Here is a 20,754-nt window from a genome sequence, read left to right as displayed (position 1 = left end):
TCATTTACTGGGACTTGTTTGATAACTTTCATATTACCCTATTCACCTTGTGATTAAAGTTGGAGAACTTGGTCTCCAAAAATATAATACTGTCAATCAGACATTACATTATGATGATTTACTGAAAAGTAAAATAACTCAAAAGTTTCAGTAGAGATAAAAAGCAGAACAGGGGAATACTTCAGCAAACTCCTTCTTGCACCCCATGTTGTACATTGAAATCCAAGTATGAAATACAGTGGAATGATTTTTGGAGGATAAATGCACAGGATTAGAATCATCAGTTTATTACACAGCTTCTACATGGTTGACAGTTGCTGTGTTTTGCATACCGCATACACAGAAATGAAGAGGTCTTTGTCCAGGTGCAATGTTCGGATCTACTACGAGAAGCTCTTTACCATATTCTATGGTTTAAATAATTGGCTTCTGGATGCCATCTTCAAATTTCTGATAGACTGATGGATGTTTTATTTGCATGTTTTGTATTGCTATTCTGGTCTTTTGAAATTTATTTTCACACCCAGGGACATAAATGTTACTGTCTTTTTGGAGTTTGCAAGGTCTGGTCATCCTCCAATATGTGATTTTTAAAAAAGTTATATTTATTTATGTAGCTGCAATTGCTAAGAAATTTGAATTAATTTTGTTTATGTTATTGTCTTTTCAGTGCTATATTTTCTATACTGCTTTGTTTTCCTCCAGCTCTTTTAATGCAGACCAACAGATGATGAAGGTTCTCAGAGTGGCTAAAGCTGTCTGGCTACACCACCATATATTCACTTTTATAACTTTGTTTCAATATTCTTAATTCAGATGGTGGTAGAATGCATTCTATGTTTTAGTACACTTCAGATTTTTTGTGGCATCCTTATATGTTTTTCAGATGGCAAGCCAAACTTATTTGTTATCATGCGTTCAGAGTTTTTTCTCCTCTTTGGTACTGTGTTGCTACTTTGCTTTACTCTTCTTAAATTTATTATTTCCTTATTTTAGTATAATTTTATCTCTTCTTAGGTACACAAGACAGAACCTAACTTTTAATCTAACCATATAAAAGATTATTATTAACAGATAACCTATTCTGCCATCTAAGATACTGTCAGAGCATTAGAACTACAGAAATGCTTTGTGATATATAGGATACCTCCTCCATCTACACTGTCTTTATCTATAATCTCAGTGGTTTTTGGATTATGTACAATCTCCCATGAAAGCCTACTTCATGTTCGTGGAAGGGAGTGGCAATTCTGTAGTCAGCTGGAATGTGATCTTTGTCACTATATTGTGACTCTTCTGGTGATTTGAGGCATAAGGCCTCATTTTCACCTGACTGCTCTGATAGTTGAATAACAGGCATTTTGGTCAGCTGGATGCTTTCAGCAGTGGCTTTTTCATGATGCTCTCTGAAACTCATGATCAAACCTACCTGATGTCATGATTTTATTCCAAAGAACAAAGAATATTCCTTTTAAGTATATTCACACTCTCTTACTGAGTCCTTAGTGGACCTTTTATCAAATGGAGCAGATTGCCAATTTTCTGTCACTACAGCTCCCTGGATAAATCAAGCAGTACATCCTCAATTGTTAGTAATAGGTAGAAACATCTTTTGCAGGTGCTATTCTGCAGCTTTGAATCAATGCAAAGCCTCAGAAAGAATAGCTAGTTCCCAAGAATGTGATTTCATAAAGAGCTTTAGGCTGAAGCACTTTCTTCATCCTCCAAAACAAAACAAAGCTATTAGGATTTTCATTCATGAAAAAATTAAGGTAATATGCTAGCTTCAGAATAGCCAACATGACCAATATTAGGATACGAATTAGTTTGATACTAATGTTAGAACAACCACATTATAGACATAGTTTTTCAATTTTTCCTGTTAGTGTTCTTCCATTTTAAGAATGTAATTAAATATCCACTTCAACAGGAATGTGTTCATTTTACAACAAAATAATTTCAAGTCTAAAGAGTGTGGAATCTGGAGAATAAAACTCTAATACACTCTTAGAGATCAGTCTTTTGCCTGAAGAAGTTATTTTCGCTATTGTTTTGTTTTACTTCCTAATAAAGCATATATTTATATAATAGGTGTATTTCCATAAAGAAGGTGTGACTCTACTGTATGATTCCATTTCTGCCATTGCTTTCTCACCAAACACCACTATTGGAAATAGTGGTGGGTGAAAATACTGATCTGCCTTCACATTTTGGTTAAGACTTTTCTTTAGTAACAGCAGCAGGGCTGAGCTGAATCCATTTTGGCAATCCCACATAGTATGTAGTGAGGTCTGCTTAGAATTTGCAACTGCTGTTTATGTGTCCACTTCACTAACATATTTCCTTTTATTGCTGATAAAGGTCCATAGCAACTATTCTTTCACTTAGTGATTATCTCCTCACATAGTACTGGGCTGTTTCAAAAGGGTCTGTTTTCTTGCAATGCTATATACACCTGTATTTCAAGTCTCATAAAGTCTAAGTAATATCACCTTTTGTTGGTCAAGGTTTTTTTCCCTATGAACAGACTTTGACATGAGAAGCAGAATTAGATTGTGCCAGCCCATTTCTGCACCTGTGTGCTGCCACTACTGCATTACAGATGCATTCCCAATCCCCCTGTGATTCAACTGCTGTTGATTTAACAACACAGTGGCAAATTTGGCTGCTGTCTTCATGTGTTATGTGCACACTGAGAGTCTTAAAATCTGTTAAAGCCATACTCCAGGCAGTCTTCTTTGCATCAGAAGGCTTTAGTCCTCAGTCACCTTCATATTACTGCGCTACTTAGGAGAGCCCACTACCCTAGAATACAAAATCTGTATGCACCTTAGCCTCCTCTACTCTTTACAAGCTTGTTATTGTCTTTCTGCTTTCCCTGTTTCTTTTCCATGCTGAGTAATTTTAACCATTCATGGTAGAAACCATTAATTTTTAATTCACCTTTCTCCAATTCCCCCTCCATGTTTCTTGGTGTGGTGACTCCATAATTCTGTCCTAGACTGCAATGGTGAACACCATTATTTTGTTTCCTGTCTCAGATGAATGACATTGTTCTCCTAGAAGCCTTTCTGCAGGGATTGGCTGTTTTACTCAGCTATGTTTCCAGTAATCTTGAGTCATGTATGCCAAAACTGTATCTTAAGTGTCTGGTTTTGTGCACTGAGAGATTGATATTGAGGTAGGAGGAACTGTATTCTAAACCATTACAACAAACTTCATATTCTTAATCAGTCCTGGTTGATGACAAGCTGAGCATGAGTCAGCAGTGCCCTGGCAGCCAGGAGGGCCACCCGTGTCCTGGGGTGCAGCATCACCAGCCAGGCAAGGGAGGGGATTGTCCTGCTCTGCTCTGCACTGGGGCAGCCTCACCTCGAGTGCTGGGGGCAGTTTTGGATGCCACAATGTAAGAAAGACATAAAGCCATTACAGAGTGTCCAAATGAGGGCATTGAAGATTGGGAATGGCCTTGAGGTGAAGCCATATGAGGAACAGCTGAGGTCACTTGATCTGTTCAGCCTGAAGGAGACTGAGGGGAGACTTCATCACAGTTACAACTTCCTTATGATAGGAAGAGGAAAGGCAGGCACTGATCTCTTCACTCTGGTGACAGTGACAGGACTTGAGGAAATGGCATGAAGCTGAGTCAGGGGAGGTTTACATTAGATATCAGGGAAAGGATCCTCACCCAGAGGGTGTTTGGGCACTGGAGCAGGCTCCCCAGGGCAGTGGTCACAATACCAAGCCTGCAAGAGCTCAGGAAGTGTTTGGACAATGCTCTGAGGCACATGGTGTGATTCTTGGGGATGTCCTGTGCAGGATGAAGAGTTGTACTTCATGATCCTGATAGTTCTCTATCAACTCATATTCTGTGATTCTATGATAATATGGCTTTTGTAGCAGTGCAGGTGGCTGCAGCTACTCTTTCTCCTGAGGAGAACTCAGACAACCAGCTGTGGCGGTTAGCAACCCAAGTTTAGCACGGAACTCACAGACATGGTGAGAACCCATGACTCCCTTGTTTTGTCTTTTGCATGTTTTCCCCTGATTGGTTAATATTTTGTCTCTTGTTTTATGTATGAAGTTATGTATATTCATTTTTTCTTCTTTAATATGTATTAGTTCTAGAAAGTTCTTTGTTCCTCAACGCCCCATTGGATCCTTCCCTGGGTCCCTCCTATGTCTTGTTCCCATTGGTTTCCTTCCTGTCAATCCCACCTGCTTGTCGCTATCCCATTGGCTGAGAGCCCTTTCCCCACCTATTCTGTACCCAGTATAAGATCCCTGGACCCTCCCCCCAATTGGCCTCTTCTTGTCCCTGTCTTTTCCCCGGAATAAATCTGTGTGGAACACATAAGGAGAGTCCGCTCTCTTTACTTCTTTGCCTTCGCCTGCGTGCCTGCCTCGCAGGGACAGGAAGGTACAGCCCCATTTGGGTGAGGAGCTCTAACCCTTTTTCACTGAGTGCTGCCTTCCAGAGGGGTTTTAGCGTTGACCTCCGGGCTTCTTTGTGTCGGCACGTGAGGGGTAAGACCCCCTCCTGCCAGCTCCCAGTGGCTGCAAACCCTCCAGCCTTTGTCATCAGATAATTTTCCTTTTCTCTGTAAAACTGGAATTAGCTATTGAAAATTCCTGAAAAAGGGCTAACATTGAATAAAATCCAAGATCAGTAGAAGTGTGCAGATGAAAAGGTTATGTTACCAAAAAGAGGGCATGGGGTGGTAACCTTAGTTGTAACAATTTTTTCACCTATTACGTGGTTAGGATTGGTGCTATCTCCCCCAGAGTACTGTGTGCAGCTCTGGACCCCACAATTTAATAAGCACATGGAGGTACTCAAATGCATCTAGGGGAGGTCAACAAAGCTGGAGAAAGGGCTGAATGGGATGTCCTGTGAGGAGCAGCTGAGGGGTGCTGTGCTGTGAGGGTGGTGAGGCACTGGCACAGGTTGCCCAGAGAAATTGTGGATGTCCCGTCCCCAGAAGTTTTCAAGACCAGGCTGAATGAGGCTTTGAGAAATCTGGTCTAGTGGAAGGTGTCCCTTCACAGGGCAGGGGAGGTTGGAACTAGATATGGTGTTTAAGGTCCCTTCCAATGATTCTACAATGCAATAATTCTCTTTCACAAAAAATAAGGAATCCCAATCTTTGTTTGGGAAGAGTAGTAATGAAAAAAGAGTAGTCTCAGGTAGCTGTGTTTTTTTTTCCACAGATTCTTACCCATTTCACTTCACTCCTCTGTGTCTGAGACAGCAGAGCTGCTGAGCCTGACTGTGCTCTTGGAGAACAGAATTGCATGGCTCCTCTGAGCAAGTGCAAAGAAGGATTATTTAATTCTTGCTTTTCTGAACATCTCTTCTGAGGATACGATACTTATGACTTTTTAAGATAGGCAGAGACATTTCCAATTCTCAGCTCTGGAATATGACTTTTTCTGAACGACTCGATAGAAAGGTATAGGTAAGGAAATGAAGCTATTGCCAATGAGATGGAAAAGGGACCAGCCATTAGTAAGGCATAATCAAAGTCAGTAATGCAAACCATCCAATACTGCCAGGCTTAGTAGCAACATCATTTGAGTGTCAGATAACAGCACTTTCCTTTGAATACTTTAAGCCATTTTTGCACATTTTAGAGCAGAACAATCCAATATATATTATCATCTTACTTCTACAGATTGTGCACTCAGATACAGTTTCTTCCCTGACAGATGGATGGCAATTTGGTGAGGATAAAGTTTATTTCATGGGCTGGATGCTAGCAAGACTTGTTGACTCTGATACCCTTCATCTAAAAGGACAGAGCTCTACTGGCACATTTAAATCCAACTGCCACAGTGTTTATTATCTCTCCTGTTACCCGTCCACATTCCTGGAGGCACAAGAAGAGATGGGAAAGATAATTCTTTGGTTTCACACTAAGTTGAGTGTAATGATCAGAAAACAGACAATGTGCAGCTCCTTCAAAAGTTACCAGGAAGATTCATTGGGAAAGAAAATGCAGTAACTGTGAGATATTTTTTCATTCTATTGAAAGCAGTTTTGGTAACCAGTTTGTATCCTGTTTGTTGTGTTATTAATTAGGGACAGACTTGGGTTCCTGGAGTCAGCCTTCAATGTAGGGATGTGTCATGCTGCCTAGAGCTTCATAGTAGTGGCAAAGTGATGTATTTCCTGTTAAGCTGGTCTTTCCATTTTTTCTCCTGATTCAGTTTCCTTTGATACTCTTCTACAAGTAGAGCCACAGAGAGAAAGAGGACTGCTCTGAAAGGCAGCTCTGGGGGTTTCTGGACCAACCACATGCACTGAGGAGTATTTTATCAGCAGCTCTTCCATGGCACTCCCATGCAAATAGGGAAACATGGCTCACACAAATCCCCTGGGGCTCATTCTTTCTGCATTTTCCCCAGAGACAAGGCTGTGCTGCAACACAGGTGACACTTCTAGCCCAGGGTGCTGGGAAAAACTGCACCAAGGTGACTGACTACTGTTCCTAGGAGACTGGAGGCTAAATGGTGTTTCACAACTTGAGGAAAGTTACACAGAAAGGAAAGAAGTCAGTGACTGATATTCAAAAGAAGAAAAAAAAAAAAAAGAAAAAAGAGGGAAAAGCAAAACCCAAGAAAAGTGTCTATATCCTTGTATACGTACATGCAGCTTTAATTGATCTTCTTCTGAGAAGTGCACTCCATGTATGTTTTCCACATGTCCTGTGTTGACCAGCCTATGAAGCAGGACACCTAACTTTATATGTAAACGGGAAACCACCAGTCTTGCCCTGATTTAACCTTACTGGTAAATTTCAGTTTTCCCAGAGCTGTATATGATGTTTTATGATATCACTGATATCAAGAATCCAGCAAGCAGATCTTCCCAGTCATGCTCTTTGTGTGAACTGAGAGGAAACACCTTGGGAATTTCTTGTAAACCAAAACTCACAAATACTTGTGTTGTCCTCTAGATCAGTGTAAGGTAACACAGGAAGGGTGCAGGCCCTAAGATCATGAAGTGTATTTTTTTTCTTTTTCTTTTCAATGGTGTCCTATTTTGTAGTATTATTTACAATAAATTAAAATATTAAAACTTACGTGGGCAAATGATGTCATTATTAAAGTTTATTCTCATGTTAAACAATTTATGTAATGTCTATTTTTAGTGTAAATTTTAATTACAGCAATTTTCCATCAGTAACTAACTGAACTTGTTAGAGAAACAAGGATAAATACACTAGACACTTTTATTGTTAATATACTGTGTACTTGTTTTCGAGACAGAAGATAAATTGATGTTACTTTTGGTTTACTTTTTCTTTTTTTATGTTTTCTCTTTGCCTTTTCCTTTTAGATATATTTCAGATCTATATTTATACCCACTTCATTTACAAGTGAACTCAAGAAGTAATAAAGCACTGTTTCTCTGCATGGTATGGTGACAACCTAAAAGCTAAACAAAGAAAAGCTTGTCGCCTAAAGAATATGAGGCTTTTTAACAAAATTGCTGAATATACTGGTACTGTTAACAGACTTTACATAACAAAGAGTTATGAAAAAATTCTCTGATACCTATTTCTTCCTTTTAAAGTTTCAAACCAAAGACAATTCAGCCATGAAAAGATTCATGGCTGCATAGATGTAACTGCTTGTGTTCTAGTGGTGTTGAGTGGCTGTCAGGAGGGAGCAGGTAACAGTGAACAGCAGTTGTTCAAATCTTAAGAACAAGATGTCAGTTTTAATACACTGGCCAAAGTTCTTTAAGGATATAGGTATATCTGTGTCAGGATGTTGGAAAAAATAACTTCCTTTTGTTGAGCAGCAACACTGATAACTCTCCTTGCCATTCTCACTTGTGTATAAACAGCATTAGGTGGTCCTTGACCCAAGTTCGCTGATCTTCAACTTGACTGAGTCAACTTGGAGCTGACCCTTAGCCAATCCTGAAGAAACTCATACAGGCCCTGATGGCCTCAGATCAAAGTTATGAACAAACAGAGCTCTTTCTGGTTTCACTGAAATCTAAAACATGAGATGGTGAAATTTACATGAAATGAAATAGATTGAATATTTTAATTAAACCCTTTGGGAACTTCAACAAAACTTCACAGAGCTTTGCAAGTAAAGACACAGAATATAAATAAGGGATGTTCTAGCTACTGTGCTCAGAAAAAAACCGTGAATTGCCCATTCCCATCAAGGATATTCAGGGTAGATAGATAGTTCAAGTCTATTTATATTGTGCAAGAGAACCTGCATGTATCTGCATATACAAACCTGATTTTAATAGCGGTATTTACAGATCATGCAAGTGACCTTATGCCATGCATGTGATGTGATTGAGTCCAGTATGGCATCTGTGTGGTACAATTTGATGAATAGAGCGAACTAACACTTATGAAACCATCTATTTAAAGATATCTAACACACTGCGAAAATATCTTTCAAACTCGTAAATGAAACTTTTACCATTTTATGGGTATTGCCAAGGACTGCCTGCGTAATCCAAAAGCACAGAAAAATGATAATCATCTGCCAGCAGTAGATGAGGCGCTTCCTACATCGTCCATGTTGAGGTAAAAAAAGTACGCAAAGTTTTCATAGGACATTTTGTATCCTGGTATAGAGAATAGGCAATACAAATCAGTATTCGTTACTGATATTCACTGTGTGAGACAGTGGTGGTAGATGGTGCTTCATTTATGTCTGGGAAGAAGTAGTGGGAGATCGTTAAGTAGCCTACTCAATGGTGAAGCACACTGCTGCTTTTCAAACTTCCTGACTAATGTCCACTCACAGGTTCCCAAAGAAGAGTGAATTGATGGGGAGGAATAGCACAGCAAACACATCCTTGCACTCCTAGATTTCAACTTAATGGTCATTTGCTTTAGCCATTACAACTTTTCCCACTGTAACAAAAGTGAATTAGCAATTTACTGAAATATTTTGATTCTTGCCTTGTCCTTTTTGTCTTTAACCTAGGGTGCTGCCAACTGAAACAAAATACTTGGAATTTTTGGTGTTTAATTTTCTTTCTTTCCCCCCAAAAGACACAAATTTAAGAAGGCATGTTTTTGATGTTACTGCATATTCTTCCATACTTCACACTGCAATTCCCAAAGGAATAGGTCTCCAGCCATTTCATTTGTATCTCTTGTCTTTCTGGGACTTTTGAATTGTTCTCTTAAGAGCTATATCAAGAAGGAAAATAAAAAGTTCTCACAATGCATTTCAAACAATGCCACTCAGAAGATTACTGACAGTAAGTTACAGTGTAATAGCAGTGCATCTTTTTGTTAAAACTAAGGATCTGGTCATGATAAAAAAGGAAGGAAGAAAGGGGAAAAAAGCACATGGTGGTTACTTGGCCTCACAACAAATATATAGGCTGAGGTGTAAAAAATCCTGAGGTGTTTGCAAGGAAAAATATGCTGCAACTTTAACCTGACTTCATAACTTGAATAATTTTTTGTGTATTTATAATTTTAAAATATAAGGTGGTTTTACTGACTTTGCTTTGCATACCTCTGATTAAGATACATATTTTGCGTGGTAACAGAGAAAGAAATACAAGAAAACAAAGGTGCACCTCTTCTAACCCTGAAAATTTCAAATATTTGATAGGTAGAAAATGGACACTGAAGAGATTTTATGAAGTAAAAATGAGCAATTTATCTGTATTTCTCTTTAATGTTTTATTAAAACAGGAGAACCATAAGTGAAATAGGTTACAGAGGGTTACCTTAGACAGTGTCTGCTGCATGCTTGTTCTATGTCACACACAGCAGAAGTGAGGTGATGAGGTGTTACTACAGTCTAAACAGAGCACAACAATGTCTGTCAGGCATAAGAAAGAGAGTACCATGTCACCAAAACCCACTATACTTTACTTATACATATCATTTTTAATACAGCTAGGCCTTTACAAGTTACTGCTTTACCTCACCTATAGTAAGGAGTCAAATTTTCCTACTCACAACTTGATGATACTGACATATTTCAAGTAAGTTTTCTTAAGAACTTACTATCTAGAGCTTTCTAATGAATCTCAGACTTGGTCTGGTCAGCAAAGAGGAAGGATTATCCATTTCCAGCTTTTTGTGCTTTATGAAGTAATACCTATTTCCAGCATTTTGGTGTTCTGCTGTTAATAATGGCACTGCCCCGTAAATACTTGCCTCCTGTATGAGAATAGTAATCCAAAATCTGCGTATCATGAGGTTCTGGGAAGAAAACTTCATATGTTTTTCCAGTTATAACATTGCTGAGGCCTAAACTTGTGTTACAGGAAGGCTGGAAATAGACCTCAACACAACTGAGGTGAGTCAAAGGAATTTCCCTTTGGATTAGTGGTATGGGTGAAAGTTTAAGAAAGCTTATCCTAGTCCTAGATGCTCATTTGTGGAACTTCAGTGCTATTCAGACACTGAAATTAGGAGACAGCCACTGTCTTTCAATGTGTAAAGACTCACTCCTATTCGTAATGAATACATTGATATTACTATTGCCTACAATGGAAACAGGAGCTGGGTTTCAAAGAAGAAAACTTTTACATTAGTTTGCCTTAAGTACTCTGTAGAAAGGTCTATTTTGCTGACCTAAATTGAATGTCCAAAAAAAAGAAGGAGCAATACTAAAGAAAAACTTTGAATTATATATGAAAGAGAATAGAAAAAAGAATGAAAGACTACAAAAATAGAAACTAAAATTTAGTGAGAAAAGGAAAATTTTAAGAATTAAAGATTGATGCAATCCAAATCAACCACACCTCATTTTGTCTGGTCCAAAGTCTATTTGAAAGAGAGACAACAAAACACTGGATACCTGAATAACATTAAAGTAAAAGTTGTAATTAAACTGTGTGACACAAATCCATCAAAATCTGACTATTGGAACATTTATAGAAAGTATGTGAGAGCTATAATGGTATTAGATACCTGGTTTACCTTTGTTGAACTAGTCCTGTAATGAAAATAATGTTCAATATATTTAGTAACAGGCATTTACATATAAGATTTTTTTTTTGATGATTGCATTATCTCAAATTAAGTGTCTAGAGGTTTCTTTACAATACTAGAGGTAAAAAGTACGATACTAGAGGTAAAATTTTATTTACATGGAAATGAAGATTTTTTTTTCTTCCTGAATTAAGCCAGTTGTGTGCTGGACTTAAAACCTGCAAAACAAAATTAGAAAAGGTAATCCCTGCCTCTCCAGTTTACTATTGCTGTCCTTAAGCATTGTTAAAACAATTTCATTTGGGAATTAATTCCAGAAACCATGTAAGTTTCCTACCAACCAAGAAATTGAAGTCCGCTGAATTTGGTACCATGATGTCTGAACCATTTTGTAAAGCTGACATGCAAAATTTTGGTCTTGCTCAGCAGTGCACTTAGTTTTCTTTCTCTTTCATTTATTTTGAATTAACAAATTAACCATACTATATCATGAGGAAAATAAAAAAATAGAATGAGACAATTCCTTTAATAAGATCTTAACCATGTTCAATTAAAAACACACAAAACCAAGAAGGAACACCACAGTGCTTTGGGAGTTAGCAGTAGTGTTGTATATAGTGCTTAAAGTGTAGTAGCTGAGAACTACTTACACTTTTTGACATGAACCTTGACTATAACCCAGTCTGTCAGTTAATCCATCCAATCTTTTTCCTTTTAATATGAATTGACTTCTCCTGCTACATAACTTCCTCATCTCAGCTCATCCCATCGAAAGGAAAGAGTGAGGTTTTAAGGAAGCAACAGCAAAATTATCTTTTGTTCTCAGATGATGAATAATTAGTATCAGGACACTAATTATATTAGATTGTGTTCTATTCTTTTGTACTAGTTTATCTCGTTCTAGTCCACTGTACAGAGCAAAAACCTGTTAATGTCAAGAGATTATTTTCTTTAACTGTAACAAGGCTAAGGGAGTTATTTGGTTCATATTTAGTGACAGCTACTGAACACAGCTATAGAGGAGATGTTAAAGACTTATATCTTCTGCAGGTCTAATAGCCATTGTTGTTTTTCATTGTATTTAGTATTTTACGCATTTTTCATAACAGTAAACTCAGTAAGCAGTACAGCAGTCAGACCTGTGAGTCTATTTTAATGAAGGAACATCCTGTTCCATTCTGAACAATTAGAGTAAATTTGTGCTTTCCATTTATGTCTCTATCATAGCATTTCACAGTCAGACTGTGAGATAGGGAGGAGCTGTCTTCTGTAGAGTGTGGAAACAGACTGGAAAAGAAAATGGAAAACAAATAAATAAAACAAGTCAATGTTCCTTCCATCCTGTTTCAGTTAAGATAGAATTAGTTTTCCTGCACAGCAGGTACAGTGCTGTGTTTTGGGTTTAGGATGAGAATAATGTTGATAACACACTGTTGGTTCAGTTGCTGAGCAGTGCCTACCCTAAGTCAAGAACTTTAAGCTTCTCATGGTGCCCTGCTGGAAATGGGGTTGGCGGTGCACAAGAAGCTGGGAGGGAACACACCAGGAGAGCTGACTCCAACTGGCCATGTATCACCATGCTCAGCACATAAACTACACAGAAAGCTGGCCAGGAGCTGCTGCTCGGGAAGGGGCTGGTCATCAGCTGGTTGGTGGTGAACAGTTGGTTTTTATTTGCATCACTTCTTTTTCTTGGGCTTTATTTTTCTCTCTTTTTGTTACTTTCCCTTTCACATTTTGGGTTATCATTTTTGTCATTATTATTTTTATTATTATTATTAATAATAAATTATTATTATTAAGCTGTTTATTTTCAGTCCGGGGTTTCTCACTTATACCCTTTGGATTCTCTTCCCCCATCCAACTGGAGGGAAGTAAGAAACTGGGTGGTTAATTGTTGGCTGGAGTGAAATTATGATACGCCTATCTAAGTTTCTTCTGAAGTCTTGCTGCAACTGAAAATCTACTTCATTTATTTCTATGATCCTTTAGGAATCTTAATTTTCTGTTATGCATACAGAAATGTTGTACCTACATAAAAAGGAATGGTGAAATGAAAAAATACACCAAGCCTTTGAAAACCTTTTACATGAGAAATACCAGTTTTTCAGCAAGGAATTTCTACAATTTCTCCTGAATGTGTTTGGGGGAGATGATTTTTGTTAAAAAAACAAATTATATTTTTCCAAGTAGCTTGATCTGGCATGAAACAGTCTTAAGAAATGCTCTAACAAGAATTAAAATGGGATGTCAATAGTCAATACAGTATCTTGTTCCCTGTTGCATTGCTGTTCACTTGGAAGTGCAAGGTCTAACACTGAGTTATTTTTTGTGTTTTGTATCAATGATAGCCTTTATCTGCTGTTTCCCACCTATGAACTTTATCACATTTTTTTATTTAAGCTCAGTAGAGCATCAAATGGACTCATGGCTCCGGCTCACACTGTCAGCAAGTTCAGCTGAAAGCATTACATGGCCTTCCAAATGTTAGTCAGCTAAGTACCCTTTCTCAGGCTGTATATAGAGAGTGTGTTTTGTTCACAGCATTGCTACTAATAACGGATTATCTTATTCATATATCTGCTTCCCCTTAGGATGCTATAGAGAGACAGGACAATTGACTTTGTTAATATGAAAATTTATTTTTAGTGTGCAAAATCCTATTAAATTTATTTATACAGCAGGAGTACTAACAAAAGAAGAGTCAGAGAACCAATTTTACGTCGTTTATATCTAAATATCAATGAGTTTTACTGCCTTGTGGGAAGCTGGTCATTAATTAAATAAAAATATTCCATAAAAAAATTCCTTAGGCTGAAGTGTATAATTGATTCTACTTTGCCTCTCTTAACCTCAAGAGACTTACAAGTAAGAGAACTGAAAGTCTTCAAATATGTTCTACGTTACTTTTACCTTTCTGTTTTTTTATAATTTGTAAGCTGTTTTTCCAAAAAAAGGGTCCACTAGCAGCTGCTTACAACCATTTGAACTGGGTGGGTCATTTGTGTTCAGTTATCACATGCATAATTTGCAAATAATTGCCAATAATTTAGAACAGTATGATTCATGTACGGGGAATTAAAAGAAAAAAAAACCCAAGCAAACTAAAGTATTTGAGTTTACAATTGGTTTTTATATTTATGAATCTCTTATTAAGAAAGGCTTCTGTGTTGTACATGATCTATGTCTAATACTGTGTCACAAATCTGTGCAACCAAAACCAGCAAGACATTTCATAACCAAATGTTTTTACAAAAAAATAACCATTCATTAAAAATGCAGGTAGTTTCTGTTTACTCAAATGTCTTGACATTTGTTTCAAGGAAAGGGGGCTTCCTAGGAAATGAATAATGTAATTTTAAAAAAAAAATTATTGGTATTTAAAAAAACCAAAATTGACCTGAGTTAATTTATAATTGCTTCTGTTAGAATAAGGAAGTCTCATAAAACATTGGTAAGAGCTCTGCTCCAAAATGCACATAAAACCAATTTGTTCTTTTTTCCTTTTTAAAGGTAGTATTCATCCTGTCTTCATTTGAAAGAAATTATGAAAGAGAATACAGAGGATGAAAAAGAATATGTCCTGTCTTACATCTCCCACAATTTACATTAAGAGCAGCATAAAGGAAGAATGTAATTTTTTCTAGAAATTTGCTCTTAAAAAAACAGAATCACAAAAGCCAGCAATGCTTGTAAAGCAGAAATACTTTTGCCATTATTAATGATTCCAGCTGTAAACAAAAGCAGATATGAGTCTTTAATTAGAGGTCTTGCACCAACTCATTAAAAAAGCAGTAACTTGCAACCCTAAGGTTCCATACACCCACTGTGTTTGCAAGATGACAGAGCAGCTATCAACAACTAAAATTCTGTCCCTACAGGAATACATTTTCCAAGGAAATACTCACTGTCCTAAAGCAAGCACTGTGGTATGTGACACTGGCAGCTTAGGTCAGCTGTGTCTGCACCTATAAAGACATACTACACTTTGCTTTATTCAGGGGAGCTAATGCCTACAGGTGTTTTCTTCTGTAATTGAAGAACACAACAAGATAATCAAGATCCATGGAGCAGCTTCATAGGAGAGAACACCATCAATGAGATATTGTTTTAATCTTTGGTAACTCATATGTTATGCAGCTGTTACTGTGTGTGTTATAGGAGTTTGCTAGATATGTATTTGGTAACTGCAATACTCTTGTCTCAAAATTCTGACCTCAGTCAAGGGTTTTTCTTAGCTTTTTTCATATTCAGTTGCACAAAATAATGGAAAACAAGCTAGTAGCTTAGACCTAAGTAATTTCAGAATAAGTTAAGACAAGCCATATAATTTTCTATTCCCTTATTATGCAAATTGCATTTAAATTTCTGAATAAAGAATGGGAAAAAAACCTCTGTCAAAAGAAGTAAACCTAAAATAAATTCTGACATAATAATAAGTAATTAATAAGAAGATAAAAAAAGAATCCTGGGAATGACTGACAAGTCAGCCTCCTCTCCATGCCTTGTAAGGTTCAGATTCTCCTGGAAGCCGTGTTGAAGCATATGGGATACTGGGAGGTGACACAATCAATGTGACTTCGCAGTCAAATCATGCCTTCATAATCCATCCAGTGGCTTTCTGGGATGGAATGACTGAACAGTGGACAAGAAGAGAACTACAAGTGTCATTTACATATAAGGCCTTTGATATGGTCCTCCAAAACATTCTGGACACTAAATGGGACAGATATGGGATGGATGGATGGATGGATGGATGGATGGATGGATGGATGGATGGACGGATGGATGGTTGATTGCGTGAGGAATTGTGTGGATGGCCATACCCAAAAATTTTTATAGTTAGTGTCTCAATGTCCAAGTGGAAACAAGTGATGAGTAATGTTCCTCAAGGGTCTATACTGTCAACTACGCCATTAACATCTTTCTCAGTGACACAGTGGGATCAAGCACACCCTCAGCAAGTTTGCAGATTACATAAATGGGATTTGATGTTGCAAAGGGATGCCATCCACAGGCAGGTTTTATAGGCGCCTGTGCAAATCTCATGAAGTTCAACAAGGGCAAATGAAAAGTTCTACACCTGGGTCCGGGTAACCCCCAGTATCAGTATGGGCTGGAGGATGAAGGGACTGGGAGCAGCCCTGCCAAGAAGGAATTGGGGGTGCTGGTGGGTGAAAACCTGGACATGACCTGACCATGTGCACTCACAGCCTGGAAAGCCAAACGTGCCCTGGGCTGCATCCAAAGCAGCGTGGGCAGCAGGGGAGGGAGGGGATTCTGCCCCTCTGCTCTGCTCTGGTGAGACCCCACCTGGAACACTGCATCCAGCTCTGGGGTCCCAGCACAGGAAGGACATGGACCTGTTGGAGCAAGCCCAGAAGGGGACCATGTAGATGATCCTCCGTGATCCATGAATCACCAGAAGGCTGGAACTTCTTCCCTATGAAGGAAGATTGAGAAAACTAAGTTTGTTTGGTCTAGAGAAAAGAGGACTCAAGGAGGCCTCATTGCAGCCTTCCAATATTTAAAAATGAGTTTGTATGAAAGACAGAGGCATTTTTTCTAAGTTCCTTAGGGAGAGGAAAAGGGACAAGAGTTTTAAATTGAAAGAGATCTTAGTGTATTTGAGCAGATTTAGTATAAGGAAGATATTTTTTACATGAGAGTGGTAAACATTGGCACAGGTTGTGGGGCTTTGATCTAGTGAAAGATGTCCTTGATCATGGCAGATGGGTTGGACTATATGATCTTGCAAATTGGATCCCTTCCAAAACAAAACAGTCTTTGGTTCAGCTTTCTGTGTAGAAGATATCTTCCCAGAAGACAATTACCTTGTTCAGCTATATAAACAGAGAGCTGGATTAGAGTTTGTGAGTACTTTTTTCAGCAGTGTAAAAAATAATCTCAGAAAATTTGTTTCAATTCATTTCATTAAAAAAAGGTAAAAATTTAAAAATTCTTCCTGTCTTAACCATTATGGTCTAGTAAATTTCTTCTTATTAGAGAGGAAATAGAAAAAAAGTCCTGAATGTAAAAGTCAATTGTACCAACCTGTTAGTAACAACCAGAACTATTTCATGGGCAAACATCACTGAATACAGATAATCACATTACAAACCTGAATATACAAGTAAAATCAGATCCCCAAAGTTTTCAGACTAAAATTGTATCTGAAAGATAAGTCTCTGTGCCCTAAGCTACACTTCATTTATTAGCAAGACAGTCTAAAATGATGCTTTGCAAAGTGACAGGAAATGGCTGAAATCCTCCCTCCTCTTGACCCCCTTAGGGAAGCAGCCACCTTGGCTGCCATACAGAGTTACTGAAATTGCACAACAGTGCTGCAAAGAAATCACTTGTGCTTGCATGCACAGACATGAGCTCCTCAGGCCAAAACACCCTTCTACACCTCTGCCCTGGCTCTCAGACATGCTCCTGCTTATTGAGCTGCTCAGTTTTTGAACAGAGGTACTGCGCACCCTATAAGGCTGCTGAAACAGCTAAATATTTCAGTATTGCAAATCCACTTATTCAGACCTCTCTGCCTGAGAGACTGTACACTGGTTGTTGAAGCAAAGATCCTGCTCCATTTCACTTTCCTGATATGTTCTTCAGCCTAGTTACAAATTGTACTTAATAAATTCCAGGAATAATCAGTTCCATAAATTTTCCCTTCTGTGCAAATATTCCCTTTTGAGCTCCCAGGACATTTCTTCCAGGACATTTCTTTGCTTGTCCCTATTTTTCTGAGTGGAAGTGCTTATATATTCCTATTGACACTATTTTTACAAATCAAGGTCTCCCACATTCCCTCAAATGTCTTTTTGTCAAGTGAAAGAGATGCAATCTTCATATGGAAGCCCAGTATATCTGATCAGTTTATAGCAACTACTTTCTTTTTAAAATTAGTAACCAGAATTTGATGTATACCTCAATTTTGAAGTGTCATAATTACTAATTTTTTTACTATTTTTTCTTACTGCTTTTTTTAACACATATTGATAACAATAAAGAAAACCTGAGAAAGAGAACATAATAATTCTTCCTTTGCAAGACTGATAGGAGCTAAGAGGTGTTTTTATCCAAGCTAATACATGTTAATTACCACAAGAAAAAGACAAAAAGGAGAAAGTTGATTTTATCTGACTGTGAAAAAAATTTGTTCACACAAAGGAACAGTACTTGGGAATTATGGTCCTATTTCTAATTAAAAAAAAATTTTCAATGATACAGATGTTTTATGAACTCATTTTTGGTTTGCCAGATGGTTCCATCAGGTACAAATTAAATAATGTGAAAAAAAATTGTAATATGAGTCTTCTTTTCAACTATGCATTTTGTTTTCTGTGTTTACAGGCTCTTGCTGGTTTTTTTTTAGAACTAAATATGCTCAAAAGAAAGCATTTTTTTATAGATTAATTTTTTAACTATGATCTATTTAGTTTGGCTTAAACCAAGTACTTGTTGAACAATTCTTTCTGTCAGAACACTTTAAAAGCTTTCACTTTGAGACTTTTATTGTTAACTTTTACTTTTGTGCTGTCATAAAAAGAATTAATGTGACACCTCCAGGATGGTTTTATGGTGGGGCAGTTATTGTATAATTAATTTAGCTAATACTAGTCAGGAAAGAATGAATTCATGTTGTCTAAAAAGAGACTTTTTCTCCAAAATTGGTATTTCAAAGTTCTTCGTCAATGTCTGCCTTACTTATGCTGTCTGCACAGCACTTAAGACAACAAGAGAAAAAAAAAGAAAAAGAAGAAAAGGAAAAACCAAAGAACAGTGTTTAAGGTCTGTCTACATAATTGGTCCTGTCTGCAGATTTTGTGAGACTTCTTGAACATAAAAAAAGGTATCACATAATCTACAGTGGTAACTATTTAAACTGCAGGTGTGGCAATGCTGTTATGGTATTCCTGAATATTTAAACAAAATAATGCATTAATGAAGGATGAAGACCAAAGAAGAAACACTTTCTATTATTACCTGAGAGAAGAAGGGAAGTAAAATCCCTTCAAAGAGAACAATTCATCCTTTGTACCACTTCCAGAACTGCCTTATGGAGTTCAACAGAGGCTCGTTAGTTAGCCAGAAATGTCTGTGAAGAAAACCTAACTAAAGACTTACCTCAAAATACTTTCCGATTTTCTTGTATTTTTGGAAAGTCTCTTTTAAATGCTTTTGTTTACCATTTAGATAAATAAATGCCAGAAAATTCTATTGCAGTAAGTACGCTTTAAAAAGTGTGTCTCAGGGATAGAGGAATAGTTGGAAAATATACAAAACAAGGGGTGGGGTGTTTTCCCTCTGAGGATTGTCATTTCAAAACATAATAATATTTTTAATCATTTTTCATATATGCAGCAATTATAGTTTATACAGGAGTATAAGGACTAAAACTCTGAAGGACATTATATCCTGAGTGTTGTTTCCCATCACCAAATAAGGCACAGTTAGAAGACTCATGAAAGCCCTACACTTGCCGAGTCCTCTGTGTCCTTCAAAGGCTACAAAAATGTAAAGCCTTTACCTTTCAGAGTCTTGATTTCAACTGAAAATAAAGCTCATATTCATGGGATGCAATCATATAACCAGATGCATTTAACCAAACAAAACTACCCAGATAATTTTCTGTTGTCTTTTTTTTTTACATTATTTTTTATGCACTTGAGATCTGAGAACCATCTCAAAAGGAAGGATAAATTATTTAAAAACATAAAATATATTCAAAAGTACAATGTGCTTACTTTGAAAGACCTCAGTAAGAGAGTGTTTTCAAAGGCAAAATTATCCAAGTACTTTCCAGCAGTATTAATTCAAAATTCATTGTTCTGCTAAATACGTATTTCAGAAATCACAAAATTTTCCTTCTTATTCCAGTAAATTTTTTTTTATTGGGTATACTGAAAATATCCCAATGCTAATTTGAGAGTGGAGATAAAAATTCCAGCATTTTAACTGGAAATATATCATTAGAAGATGTGGTAAGATAAGTATGGTACTTTATTGAAGGAGGACAATAGGCAGGACACTAGGCACTGTAGTAAAGAGAGAACCTATACTAATGCCAGCTTAACTATGTATGTGGGTTTTCCTCTGAAGTATTCAGCTTTTTCCTTTATGCAGCAGCCTCCAGAAAAAGACAGCATTTTGGAAACAAAACCTTAATCTGGTATAAAAGGAAGAATTCTTTGTCTGATCAGTGAAATTGCACTTACGATTTTCCTTGTCAGTCTTTGGCCGTCGTTTTTTGGAACTGGTGCTCACATTTGGCTGTCACTCATTTGCTTACAGGTACAAATCCATCCTTCCACGTGTATCTCCAAGGGGAATTGGACAGGAGTACAAGTGCAAGGCAATGCCATCCCTCCAGACCCCAACAGGGCAGACACAGCTCTATGACAAAGTCCTTCAGGGGACCTCAACTTTGTTCACAGCTGCTTTGAAATTAAGCTGGCCCATTCATTGCTGAAGACAGAAAAAAACAATGCCTTAGAGCTTGCAGTACCCAATGCTGGTCTCAGTCACTCTCAAAGAAATCTGAGTTATGTTCATGGTTTCACATAATCCTGGAGTGACAGTGTTGAAATTCTTGTTATTTGCGTAACTGAAGGGAAAGAAATGAAAGACAGAATGTGACAGCCTTCACAGCATCCCTCTATCTGACAGACATACAGACTGCTATCTGAAATTGTCTGTTCACTGAGGGAAAAATGAATTTAAGGTAAAAACTGAAATTCAAACAGCAGGGGAACATCCCAGAACCTGGTCAGTTCATAAAGGAAGAAAAACCTTTTCTGAC

The 20,754-nt window shown here is 37.4% G+C and overlaps 1 protein-coding gene across 8 annotated transcripts in view; it reads right to left on the bottom strand.

Annotated features, from left to right (window-relative positions):
* LINGO2 (leucine rich repeat and Ig domain containing 2) overlaps window positions 1-20,754 on the bottom strand; it is a 506,482-nt gene that overhangs the window by 305,216 nt on the left and 180,512 nt on the right. The window contains exon 1 of one of the 8 annotated variants that reach the window (XM_042023607.1): window positions 20,171-20,416. The exons of the other annotated variants lie outside the window; for them this stretch is intronic. The gene's annotated coding sequence lies outside the window, so the exon portion shown is untranslated. Of the gene's footprint in view, window positions 1-20,170; window positions 20,417-20,754 lie in introns of those variants that run through there. 8 annotated transcript variants of the gene reach the window in all.

This window comes from Corvus kubaryi, unplaced genomic scaffold (assembly GCF_017639235.1).
Source record: "Corvus kubaryi isolate FWS band 111438036 unplaced genomic scaffold, C.kubaryi_AGA036_p1.0 37249, whole genome shotgun sequence".
Classification (NCBI taxonomy): Eukaryota; Metazoa; Chordata; class Aves; order Passeriformes; family Corvidae; genus Corvus; species Corvus kubaryi.
The sequence above is the reverse complement of the archived record's forward strand: the minus strand, read 5'-3'. Positions and strand labels throughout refer to the sequence as shown.